This window comes from Triturus cristatus, chromosome 8 (genome assembly GCF_964204655.1).
Source record: "Triturus cristatus chromosome 8, aTriCri1.1, whole genome shotgun sequence".
Classification (NCBI taxonomy): domain Eukaryota; kingdom Metazoa; phylum Chordata; class Amphibia; order Caudata; family Salamandridae; genus Triturus; species Triturus cristatus.
This window is the reverse complement of record NC_140591.1, coordinates 323,659,950-323,672,214: the sequence shown is the minus strand read 5'-3', so window position 1 is coordinate 323,672,214 and position 12,265 is coordinate 323,659,950. Positions and strand designations below refer to the sequence as shown.

Genomic DNA, 12,265 nt, shown 5'->3' with positions numbered 1-12,265 from the left:
CTGCTGAAATAATGGACAAGACTCAGAGAAATAATAAGATGGTGTGCATCCCTTACCCCTAAAAGTTGAATTCTTACAGAAAGTATGCCCGACGTTGGGATTGCACCCGTAAAAAAAGATGGAAGAAAGAAGAAAAAGTAAAGTTACTAACATTGTTTGAATCCACACAGGGCGAGACATCGTGGTTCATCAAATAAGCCGGCGTTTTATTTACATGGAAATGAACTTGAAAAAACCTTTGTGTGCACTTAGTAACAATTTAATTTTGAAAATAGACGTTCAAGTTATATTAATGATTCGTAAGCTATGATGAAGGGTTATACGTTTAATGTTTTTATTATCGAGCTGTTTATTATTGAGCAGCACTATGGGAAATGAAGTTCTCTGCATTTGAAATTGTGCTACAATTTAACTATGATGGCGGGAAATTAGAGAACTGTGAGCCAATCGGAAGTCATGAAAGAAGGGAGCATGTGATCAAATAGAGGTCGAACTAGGGAGGGAATGATTGTTTGTTGAAGTCAGCTGTGCGGGAAGAGAACGCCCTGGTAGATGGGAGATGATGCGGGCCGCTTTTAATATCTTTGGCAGGTACGAAACGGTGCTGTTAGTTTCAAGTGATGTTGGAGTACAAGTTGCGCAACAGAGGTGATAAGAAATGAACGTTAATAGCAATGTTTAGATAGGGGTGGCCGGAAGTCATGGTGAATGTATGGAATAACTCAAGTGGGGGGGAGAATAGCACGTTATAGTGTGGAGATATGTGCGAGTGAAAGTGAGAGGGTGAGGTTAGAAATAGCGAAGGATTGGGTTATATATGAGGGGAAAGGAAGGTTAAGTGAGGCTTATAGAAAGTGTAAGGCAGTTTGAGCACGCAAGGAAAAATTAGAAAAAACAGCATGAGTTAATCGGGGCGATAGAGCATAAGACTCATGTGGCATGATCTGTTTGAATCACAGTTTCATATACCAGATGGAGTATTGTCCCGCGGGTACAAAAGTGAGTTACAATAGACTTGGGGTAACAGTTTACGTTGCATGTATGGTTTATTGGTTTAGAATTGCACATTATTCTTTGAGGGACGTTTATGGGGGCAAAACGCGTATAGCACTTAGTAATGGAGTTTGAAATAAAACAAATTTCGACCGCAGATTAGTAATGTTACACTACGTATAATTATGGCTTAAAATGATAATTTTTAATGTTTTGCTTTTTTTATTGTTTTGCTTGTTATTACAGTGACCCCTGACGAAGGGCAATTTAGGCCCGAAATGCATTGGGTTTTATACAAATAAAATACTGTCTTGGATGAATTTGCGTCATTCATGTTTTTGGAAGAGGTTCGGATGGCCCACCTTGAACATCAGAAAACAGAAAATTGGCATTCCATTCCACGTGTGGAAATATATAAAATTGAAAAAGTTGAAATAAGGGATTCATATATTTGGATGAACAGGTTTACAGAGATAAATGTGGAATAATTATATGATCGCCACAAAGGCGTAATTTAGCTGTGCATTTGGTTGGGGCGAGACGTCGCCCCAGTTTTGAGAGACTAGATCTAGCCACAGACCCCTTACCTTAGAATTATCCCCAGGTGTCAGACTAGATCCAGAATTCTTTCTACAGCAGTAGAGGTAGAGGCTGGTGAGCAACTCTGTAATGTCTTCGTCCACCGGATGTAACTTCGTTAGAGTCCATATAAGCCCTTCTCTGATGCACTGATGTCAGTTTATGCCGCGACTACCTTCCGCGCTAAAATGCGGAGCGACATATAGAAACTGCTATGAAAATTGTGTGCCCAAAAAGAATCCCCTTTATGAAAGACGCTTATATCAGTATTAACGGTTGTTTATTGTGTGAGATTTATATATTTTTCTTTTTACCAACTAAAAGCACAAGGGTGCATAGTAGGGCTCTGGAAGAAAAGGAGAATAAGTTTGCAGAGCGGGGAGGATGGGTGGGTCGGTAAGGAATCTGTGGCTAGATCTAGTCTGTACCAGATAAGGCATTACCAAAGGTAAGTAACTTATTCGTCTGATAGAGACGTCTAGCCACAGATTCCTTACCTTTGAATAGATACCCAAGCAAAACCATCCCAGAGGAGGGTCTGCAAAATGATTCCAAGAAATATACCGACTAGGCTATCCGGTCTGCCTACGAAAAAGAGAGACTGCGTTCCAGGAAGGGAGGGGTGAAGAAAACATCCCACCAGAATACTCAGGGAGAACCTTGTACGGAACCGAATCTGCAGCCGTGCAAAGACATGGGAGAAAATGAATGGCAGAGAACCAGACAAGTGGGGAGAACACTCCATATAAACATAGCACCCCAACACCCCCCAGAAGGACAACTGGACAAAGCGACCGAGGCAGAAGGCAAAGGACAACAGCTAAAACCTCTGGGCTAAGCCCCCAGCCAAAGAAGTAGGCATGGTATAGGGCTCCAACCACAAATAGCTGATAAAGCATTGCGAACAATAGCAATAAGTATGGCCATAGACCACTAAGGCAGAGGAAACACTTAGAGAGAGAGGAGGCTCTTTAGGACTATGCAGCATAGAATCCCAAGAAAAGAAGGTATAAAACACATTTAGAGAGATATGGAAAATTATATATATGTTATGTATGAACATAAACAAACAGAATTCACACTGCACAATTATAGGTGCCCAAAAGGCTACGTACAATGACCCTAACAGCAGCCATGGGTGGTCGAATGCGAGACAATGGCAAACTGGGAACCAGTCACAATTGCCCCATCTAAGGGGAGAGGGTGGGACGAAGTGCCCAACCCAGAAAACCGATGGAGCAGACAGAAACAGCACTACCGACAGCATGGTACGATTAGACAGGCACAAGACAATTGAAAAGAAAACCGCAGAGGAGAAACAACCCAGCTAGAATAAAGACCACAAAGGAGGACTTGAAAAAGGGCTACAGGTGGATGAGTTCAACACCCAGGAGGGCTATACAGGCAACCAGGTCATAGCGTAAAATAAATCAGTATTGGCAGACCAATGCCAGAATGAAAGTCCAACCAAAGGGCCAGTGTAAAGAAGAGAAGGAATAGATAGTGAGGCAGTGCACACAGCCTAGAAAGCAGAAAGCCAAAAGCAAGGTAAAGTCCTCGTATGCTCGGGACAACCAGCGCCCGGTCAACAAGCCAGGGAACAACGTAGGTGAGGATTCAGAATCCACCCAAGATCATACTCGGTAGCCCATACTACTAGGCGGACTGACCAGCCTCAGAGAAGCCGGAGGTACGTAGCCAGGCCCGTCGTCAAAGAGCTACCGAAAGTGCCATTGCCCGCCCAACAGAATCCGTTGTATCCATGCCACCACGAATCAGCAATGTAACTGCCTGATGGGCATACTGGATCAGCTGAGCAAGAGTGTCCCGAGAGACAACAGGGTACAAAGGGGAGAAGGCGCGAGACCAAATCCCACAAAACATGGGAAAAACGTCCTAAAATACAAGTCGTATTAAGGGACCGCAAAGCAAAGCTGGTAGCAGAAAAGATATACCGTCCCAAAGTGTCCAGTCCTTTAGATTCCCTGTCCGGAGAGACGTCGGGCACAGCGCCGATGTCGGGGGAGGCTGTAACAGCCTGAACCACAAAGCTTCATGGAGAAGGGTTACAGAAGAGGCAGAGTGGGTCTCCAGTGGCAGGATGGTGCCTATGAGCAACAGACCGGACCCCCCGGAGGCCCTTGAAACGGTCTTAGACTAAATTCCCAACAGAATATCTAAGAGGGTTTCACTAAAGGGAAGCACAGGCTCAGTTCTCAGCTGGCTCTGCTGAAGCACCCCAAGTAGGAGATCAATGGTCGCTTCCACAGAAAAAAACTGGAGCCCCAGAACAATATCAACTCTCCGCAAAAGCTGAGCAAAAACCGAGCTGGCCTCCGAAGTGAGATGAGGAGGAGAAAACAGGCCAGAGGATGGGGACGAGTCAAGGCCACTAGCGTTATCAAGGTCAGAGACCCAATGAAACTCCGGAGGGGGCTCATCTTTTGGAGCACGCACATCACCAAAATACCCCTGTGCCATGGAGAAAAAAAGCAGGGGGCTTACCCAAAAGCAGAGGAAGGTAGCCCGAAGGAGACTGATCCACCGACACCAATACTGATGTCGACCGGCGTCGAGAAGATTACACCTTGGCATCGGAGAGACGAGACAAAGAGGTGAGCGGTGTCGTCGACGGATTCAATATAGGAGTCACAGGTGGCAACCCCAAAGGGCTGTGCACTGGAGCCAAAAGGAAGTTTAGCACAGATTCGGAGGGCCCCGCTGACATCAAGGGAAGTCCTGCTGGCGTCTAGTCAGTCTAGGCCTCACCAAACTCCTCGGGCAGAGAGGTGCTCCAGAGGGAGGTTGATAGCCAAATATGGCATGAAGGGAGAGATAGTAGTCCCTTATCTGAGCCACAGTCGCCTGGGCGCAGGGAAAAACCGGAAGGCGTGGAATAGACACTTGCTCCGACTTCGATATCAGAGGATTACAAAGTAATTCAGGGACACTGCGCATAGGCAGAAAGGTCGGAGAAGGCCGCGGTGCTGAGCGCCTACGACGTGACTTACCACGCGATAGAGAGGATGAAGTACTTCGGGAGCTGGCCCTCGACATGTCCTCAGAGGAGGAAGATTACCATGACTGACAAGTTGCTGATGACCACTGTGCATCCACCAGAGTCATTTGGCGCTACTGCAGCGCTGACAATCTAAGCTGAAGACATGAGCCGCACCGTTCAGAGTCAGGGTGGGCGCCTAAACACTACATGCAAATAGGATGAGGGCTTGACATTGTAGACCCCAGAACCTCGAAGATATCCAGAAAAAAGCACACTGTCATCGACAACGCAGAGAGAGGCCTAAAAATGGCCAGAGGTACCGCACTTAGGATCCGCGTGGAAAAGAAGAAACTGACGCCAAGGGCTCGAACGACGTTACATCCAGTGGACGACATCATTATGGAGTAGCTCGGCACCCTCTACCCACGCACAGAGGTACTGCTGTAGAAACATTTCTGGATCTAGCCTGGGGATAATTCTACAGTAAGGAATCTGCGGCTAGACGTCACTATCAGATTTTGGAAGTACACTTGGATCATTTGGACACAAAGTGTGTTTACACAGGTCCCCTCCCTTTGGGCCTATTTTATCTGTAACTTTTCTCATCCCAACAGTATCAATGTTATGGTTGTGTAGCAATTTCTTTTAGTCTCTGCTTTAAAGGGCTCTAAATAGATTTGATATCTTGTGTAATGCTCATTCCCTTACTGACCATTTTTCTTCTAGTTTTAGGTCTAGTGATGCAAGCTTGAAACATAATGTTGACTCATCCCAATATTCATATGAGTATATTCAAAGAACCAATGTCTTTGCAAGGTTTCTAAGCTGCTGAGAACCTTACATTCTTTCCTATTTAATCACTGAAGGACTTCTATTATAGTGCTCTCACAAAAGGTCTTACCAAAGGACCTTGATAGAGCAGGGTTTTAAGAAAATAAAACCTGCTCGGATTAATGCCCCAGTAACCTTTTTACTAACAGTGTGTGGTGAAAAATTAACGTGCAAAACACACCCACATATGGGAGAAACGCTTTGCGCATGCGTGCACTAATGTATGACCAGACTAGGCCGTATTTCCTGAGAGAGACGCCTTGCGCATGCGTGCACTAATGTGGACTAATGCATGAAAAGACTAGGCCGCATTTACGCATTTTGCTTTCAAGAAATAAAATAATGCCGCTTCACACTAATGCTCCTGCTTAAAATAATAACATAGGCTGGTGCAAAGGTGGATGGTAAACAGTGAAAAGTGCATTTCGTGAAATAAATAAATGTTTATATTTTATTCATTGTAGTATGGGCCTACTTGGTACGACAGTTGGAAAATAGAAAAAGGAGAACAAGCAAAATTGTCTGAATGAAGGCGCAAGAAGTCAAGGTTGACCATTTACACCACGCTATTATGTGCCTGCCGAGTAACGGAAGGATGGCCGTGGAACCAAGAGAAGAGAATACACTTCTTCTGCTGAACAAGCACTGAAAACAATGTTGCATATGAAAGGAAATGGACATTGAGACGGTGGGAAAATAGTGGGACAAAGGATGTTGTTAAAAACACGGACATGACATGGTGGTGTGATTGAACACCCCCTAAATCAGCCAATGAGAGACTGAGTTTCTGCAAATGTTTCAACTACTATGGGTTGGACCTGGGGGGGTGGAGTTATTGATTAGTTGGTTCATGGTTCGAGGTTCATGTGCGGGTGGCTCGTCTGCTGGAGAGTTAGTGGGAGATCGTCCCTGTCCATCGGTTTACTGAGAGAGGCCTAGCTTTTTTCCTGACCCTGCCTAGATCCTTTATGCGGTCACTCTTTGTTCCCTGACTCTATCTCTGGGAACCCCCACTATCTCTTGGGTTAGTATAACTACATGATTTCGTACTTTACATAATTATTTGCAGATGTGTTTTTGTCACTGAAACTTATGTCTCTTTACCTATCCACTCCTTCATATGCATTTGCTCTTTGATAGGAGTATGACACTGTGTGCATTTGATGATGTTCTTTTTCTCTCCATGAGAATTTACCTTTGTTTGCTTTGTGAACCTGTACGCAATGAGCACTTACTTCTCGCATTATTTTTCGATAAACTTTATTAATCTTACCGAGAGTCTGTGAATACTTAGACAATCTAGATAGATAGATAGTTCTTAATATTACCATCAACTTCTCAACTATTGGTCCATCGACCAGAGGAAAGAGTTGGTGTGCATGATCAGTAATGTATTTAGAGTGTCAACAATATGAGCCTGTAAAGTAAACAACTGATCAACGTCTCTAACCCCTTCTGTGCCACGCCCTTTCCCCCTCCTGTGCCGGGCGTTACATTAGCGGGCGGGGTTCATGACGAGATAGTCTCGTCATGAGCACAGCGCAACAGTGCTCCATGACGAGACTATCTCGTCATGGGCACAGAAGAGGTTAAACCTGAACCCGAGCGCAACAGGGATTTCAAGAATTGGGTGAATGAGTATGGACCATTTATATGTGATGTTATTGAGTATCAATCCCTGATTAAGATCAGCGCTGGATCAGTTTTCTGGTAGCAGAGGGTGGTTAGTTATTGATGAGTTTGGTAATAATGATTGATTATTGATTATTTGTTCTTAACGTAAAAAGTTAGTGGTTTGTGTTATGTTGTCCAGAAGTACGTGTACGGAGTTACCTGAGATCCCGGGATGGCATTTAGCCTGAAGTAGGCAGAGGAAGAGTGTGGATAAAGAAATCACACTACAGAAGTACTTTGGCTGTTATGATACCGGGCTACGAAGGGCTGTAGGTGTTATATTTAGGGACTATTTCGTATGAGAGTAGATTGTTTGAAATAGTGATGGGTCCACTCCCGAAACTCTAGCCTTATCCCTAGAGGAGTACCAAGACCTCTTTTACACCAAAAAGTCCTCTTGCGAAACTTTAGCCTTAGAGGAGTACAGAGTCCACCTGTAGCTTGTTTGAGAGGTAAAATAGCGCTGGTCGTTATTTCTTACTTGCAGCGGAAGAAAAATCTCTTAGAAAAAGTGAAGACTATCTCATTAATTAGTGGAGCAGACAAAGTAGCATTGTTTGTATGTTGTTTCTAACAAGAATATTGGTTAAGAAAAACCTAGAAATACATTGCTGTATTATTTTGTGAAGGGAGGGTCAGTAGCAGGAGTAATACTGACGTCACAAAAGGTCGCGCTGGCATTGGTCAGGCAGCGGGCGTGTAGTGAGACCTGATTGTCCGGTTGGTGTGAGCTGCGCTAGTATTGGTTGAGACAGGAGATACGCAGTGAACTCTAGCCGGTTAGTGTGAGCCGGGCTAGTATTGGCTGAGATAGCAGTTACGTAGAGAGCTGTGATTGGACGGTTGGTGTGAGCCACGCTAATATTGGACGGGCATTAGTATATAGAATAAGTGGAATTATGGTTGGTGTGAGCCGCGCTAATATTGGACAGGCGTTAGTAAATAGAATAAGTGGATTTACGAAAGGATTTCCTCGTTTGTTTTGCTGAAAATATTTTAGTGAATGAGTCTGAAAAATGAAGTTGATTAGTAAAATAAAGAATTTCTTTAAAAAGGACAAACCAATAGTGACTAGAGAGGGAATTCCTATTCCACCTCCAAGAACGCCTGCTTCTTTTATGATGTTAGAACGTGGTTATCATACGTGTACTTGGTTAGAGAATTGGGTGGAATACACAAAGGATGATGGTGTTATAGCATTTCCAGAACATTATTTGCCTAATGTAAGGATTCCACAGAATTTGAGAGACCGAATGAATTACACCCGAGCCAAATCCTAGACCTACACAGTATGAAGCGCTAAAGTAATGGAAAGTTGAGGCATACAAAAGAGAGAAATTTAGAGGTAACAGAAGATAGAGAAATATAATGTCTAGATATCCTTTTGAGTGAAGAGAAAATAAAATGAAAAGATGGAGGAGAGCTGTGATAACTGAGGGTGTGTACCCATGGTTAGTTACTGTAGAACTGACAGGAGGCAACTGTAAAGAGAAAAAGAAAAATATAGAAACATCAAGATTAAGCTATGACCCTAATGATTCTGATGAGTTGTTAGATGACTTTTTGACTAAAAGACCTCCGCCATATCAGGAAAATTCAAATGGAACAGTTCCAAATGCACCTTTAATGGGAACCCCAATAAATCTGCAAGTTCCACAAGTCCCGACAATAACTAGAGTAGTACAGGAGAATGAAATGGATAATTTAAGAAAAAAAAATGTTTAATTCTTCCTATTGACATTTTCAAAAGAGAAACAGTAACATCAGTTACAAACAGCCAGTAGTCTCATTTTGTAAAATCAAAGCAGTATCAGCATCATTAAACACGTACAAATCACATTTCCCCCCAACCCGATAAAAAAAAAAAAATCACAAAGTACTTTTAGCAGCATGCAAATGGAGTCATAAGGAATCATACGAACACCCAGTGATGACACCAACTGAAATCGGGGCCTGTGATGTCCAAAATATGGAGTCCAGTTTAGGAACGAATTCCAACGGTCCGACTTTGAAATCCCATCCAACCAAACCATCCAACCCCCCCATCCCCTAGGCAGCCTGTGTGTTCTCTGCAACAGCCTGTCTCTCCCGGGCCCAATTAAGAAAAGGTTCCCAAATGTCACGCAGTCGTGATGTGGGAGGCCTAAGTTCCCAAAAGGTAGTTAGCTGTGAATGTCCATACGCAACATCCCTGATCCACTCCTTAATGGAAGGCACCCTCTTTCTACCCCAGTGTACAGCCACTAGCCGTTTAGCAAAAAGAAGAAGTAAAGCATGCAATTTACGAACTTTAACAGGAGTGTCCTTTACATAGCTCAAAAGACCTAGTTGGGGATATAAAGTTGCAGGTACACCAGTTATCTGATGTGTCAGTGTGAAAATCGTGAACCAGAATGTCGAAAGCCTCGGGCAGTCCCATGGCAAATGGAAAAAGTCGGTAGGAGTAAAAAGACAGCGCCAACAGCTTTCGTCAGCCCTAAGTCCCATGCGGTGTAGGCTCATAGGGGTTCTGTAATAGCGGTGGAGGAACTTAAAGTGAATTAGACGTAGTTTGTAGATTGGGGAGAGCTCGGAGAGCTGGTGGCAACAGTACGACCACTGTTCCTCAGTAAGCGGTTCTTGGAGGTCATTGTTCCACGCCTGAAGTGCCCTCAGCTGTGTCAAGGGTGCTGTGTTTTGTATATCTGTATATAAACGTGTAACAAGTTTACGAGGCGAGGGTGACTTCAACAAGTTTTCCAAGGCTGCCATAGGCGTCGGGGAGCACGGGAATCTTTCGTGTAGGGATCGACAGGCGGCCCTGAGCTTATAATATAAAAATAGTTCTGCGAAAGGCACTGACTGGCCCTCCTCAGCAACTGGTGGAGGACGGAAATAGCCATTTGGGTAGAGATCTGCGAAGGTGCGGAGATTCAACTTTTGAGCCACAGTCTTGCCAATACTATCCCCGAGGTGAGGCAATAAAGGGTTATGCGCTAGCAGTATGAATGGGGCATAGAAGACGGGGATACCTGCTCTTTTCCGCAGCTCTTTCAACGCCCAGCGGAGAGCTTCCACAGTGTCTAAGTCTTCCCTAGGGCGGTGACAGGGCTGATACAGGGCAACCCGCAGCGGGACAGGTGCTGCTACATCAGTCTCGACGGCCACATGTGGCTGAAAAGGGGTCGGGTGAATACAATAGTGAAGGAACTGGGCCTGCGCGCCACAGGCATATAATTGCATATATGGAGCACCCAGACCGCCCTGACTCAGCAGGAGTGTTAAAAGATCCCAGGACACCCGAGCCTGCCCACCCGCCCACACAAGCGAGATCAGCAGTGTTTTAAGAGTTAGGAAAAAGGTGAGTGGGATCGGAATATTGGCAAATAAATAAAGAAATTTAGGCAAGACTATCATTTTAGCGAGGGCTATTTTCCCCGCCAGAGAAAGGGAGAGTCTGGCCCACAGTGCGACCTTATCCCCCAACCACGTGATGGCATGCCCGTAGTTTAAGTTCCACACCTCCTGCAGGTTTCTACTAAGCCAGATGCTCAGGTATTTGACGGAGTCTTCTTCCCACTTGAGAGGGAATTCGGAGACAACTGGGGCGGTGTTGTCTGTCAAGGGGAAAATAACTGACTTGGCCCAATTGATAGAGATGTCGGATAGGCCGCCGAACCTGATGAATTCCCGAAGGAGAGGGTCGAGATTTACCGCAGGGTCAAGTTCATACAAGGTGACGTCATCCGCATATAGGGAGATGAAGAGACTCCTGATACTGAACCCGATCCCCCGGGCCGTATGATGTTGTCTTATACGCGCTGCGAGCAGTTCCATAGCGACCGCAAAAAGCAGGGGAGACAGTGGGCAGCCCTGCCGGGTGCCACGCGATATAGAGAAAGGCTCAGATAGGAGGCCGTTCACCCGGATCCTAGTCATCGGTTGGGTATAAAGTAAGCAGATGAGATTTATGAATAATGGACTGAAGCCCATGCGGCCTAGAATGGCAAAAAGGTAGGGCCATTCCAGCGTGTCGAACACTTTAGTAGTGTTGAGGAATACCGCCGCCGCTTGCACATCTGGGTGTAAGTAGTGTAAAACTGAGAAAGCCGCCCTAAGGTTCGGGGACGTTGCCCACCCAGGAATAAACCCAGACTGATCTGGCCTTGCGATTAAAGGAAGGAGGGGTTGCAACCTGTTCGCAATCAATTTAGCAAGGATCTTGACATCCACGCTGATTAAAGACAGCGGCCTATAGGAGTAAATCTCAATGTCAGGCTTCCCAGGTTTCAGTAACGTTATGATTATTGCTTCCCGCATGGAGGTTGGAAGGATGCCGTCAGTCTGGGCCACCTCGTACACCGCCAATAGATGCGGAGCAAGCTCCTCCGCGTAGGCTTTATAGAAAGCAGTAGTTAGCCCGTCGGACCCGGGGGCTTTATCAAGCGGCAGGGCTCTGATCACCTGAGCAACATCTTCCACCGTAAAAGGAAGATCTAAATAGTCTCTGTACCGCTGATTAAACCATACAAGCTCGAGGGAATCAAGAAAAGATTGCATACCTTCAGGGCATTCAGATTGGGTGGCAGTATAGAGTGTGGAATAAAAAAGGGAGAATTCGTCGAGAATAGCCTTCTGTCCTCTAATAAACCTATTGGGACCATTGGCCAGCTCAGGGATGTAAGCAGTGGAGCGAGGGGCTCGGACCATCGCCGCTAGTGTCCTCTCCGGCCGGTCTCCCTCTCCATATCGTCTGGCCTCAGCGTATTTGCCCAAAAACGTGACCTCCCGTTGAGCCTCCTCCTCAAAGTCTAAAAGTTTGGATTTCAGGAGGGACAGTGCGTCAGAGTTGTCAGAAGCATAATAAAGTGTTTCAAGATCCCCAATTTCCTTTTCTAGGGAGGCAAGTGTACCGCGAATAGCTTTCAACACCCCCGCCTGTCGAGCTATGCATTGACCCCTAATGTACACCTTAAAGGCCTCCCAAAGGGTCGCCACGGAGTCCACCGAGCCAGAATTGAGGGTGAAATATTCTAGAACATCTGCCCTGATCTCTAATGTAAATGCATCAACTAGGAGCGCATGCGTTGGTAACCGCCATGTAAACATACGGGTAGGAGAATCGGGGAGCGCCAGATGCAGAAGATAAGGGGCATGGTCAGACCGGGACCTGGGCAAGTGCAACACCTCCATGGCCCAAGTGGCAAC

General features: G+C 45.5%; 1 long non-coding RNA gene across 1 annotated transcript; it reads left to right on the top strand.

The window, feature by feature from the left end:
- Window positions 1-515: 515 nt before the first annotated feature.
- LOC146802058 (uncharacterized) lies at window positions 516-6,676 on the top strand. Its single transcript, XR_014967357.1, has 2 exons — window positions 516-591; window positions 5,869-6,676. It is a non-coding gene; the product is annotated as an uncharacterized LOC146802058 (long non-coding RNA).
- The last annotated feature ends 5,589 nt before the right edge of the window (window positions 6,677-12,265 follow it).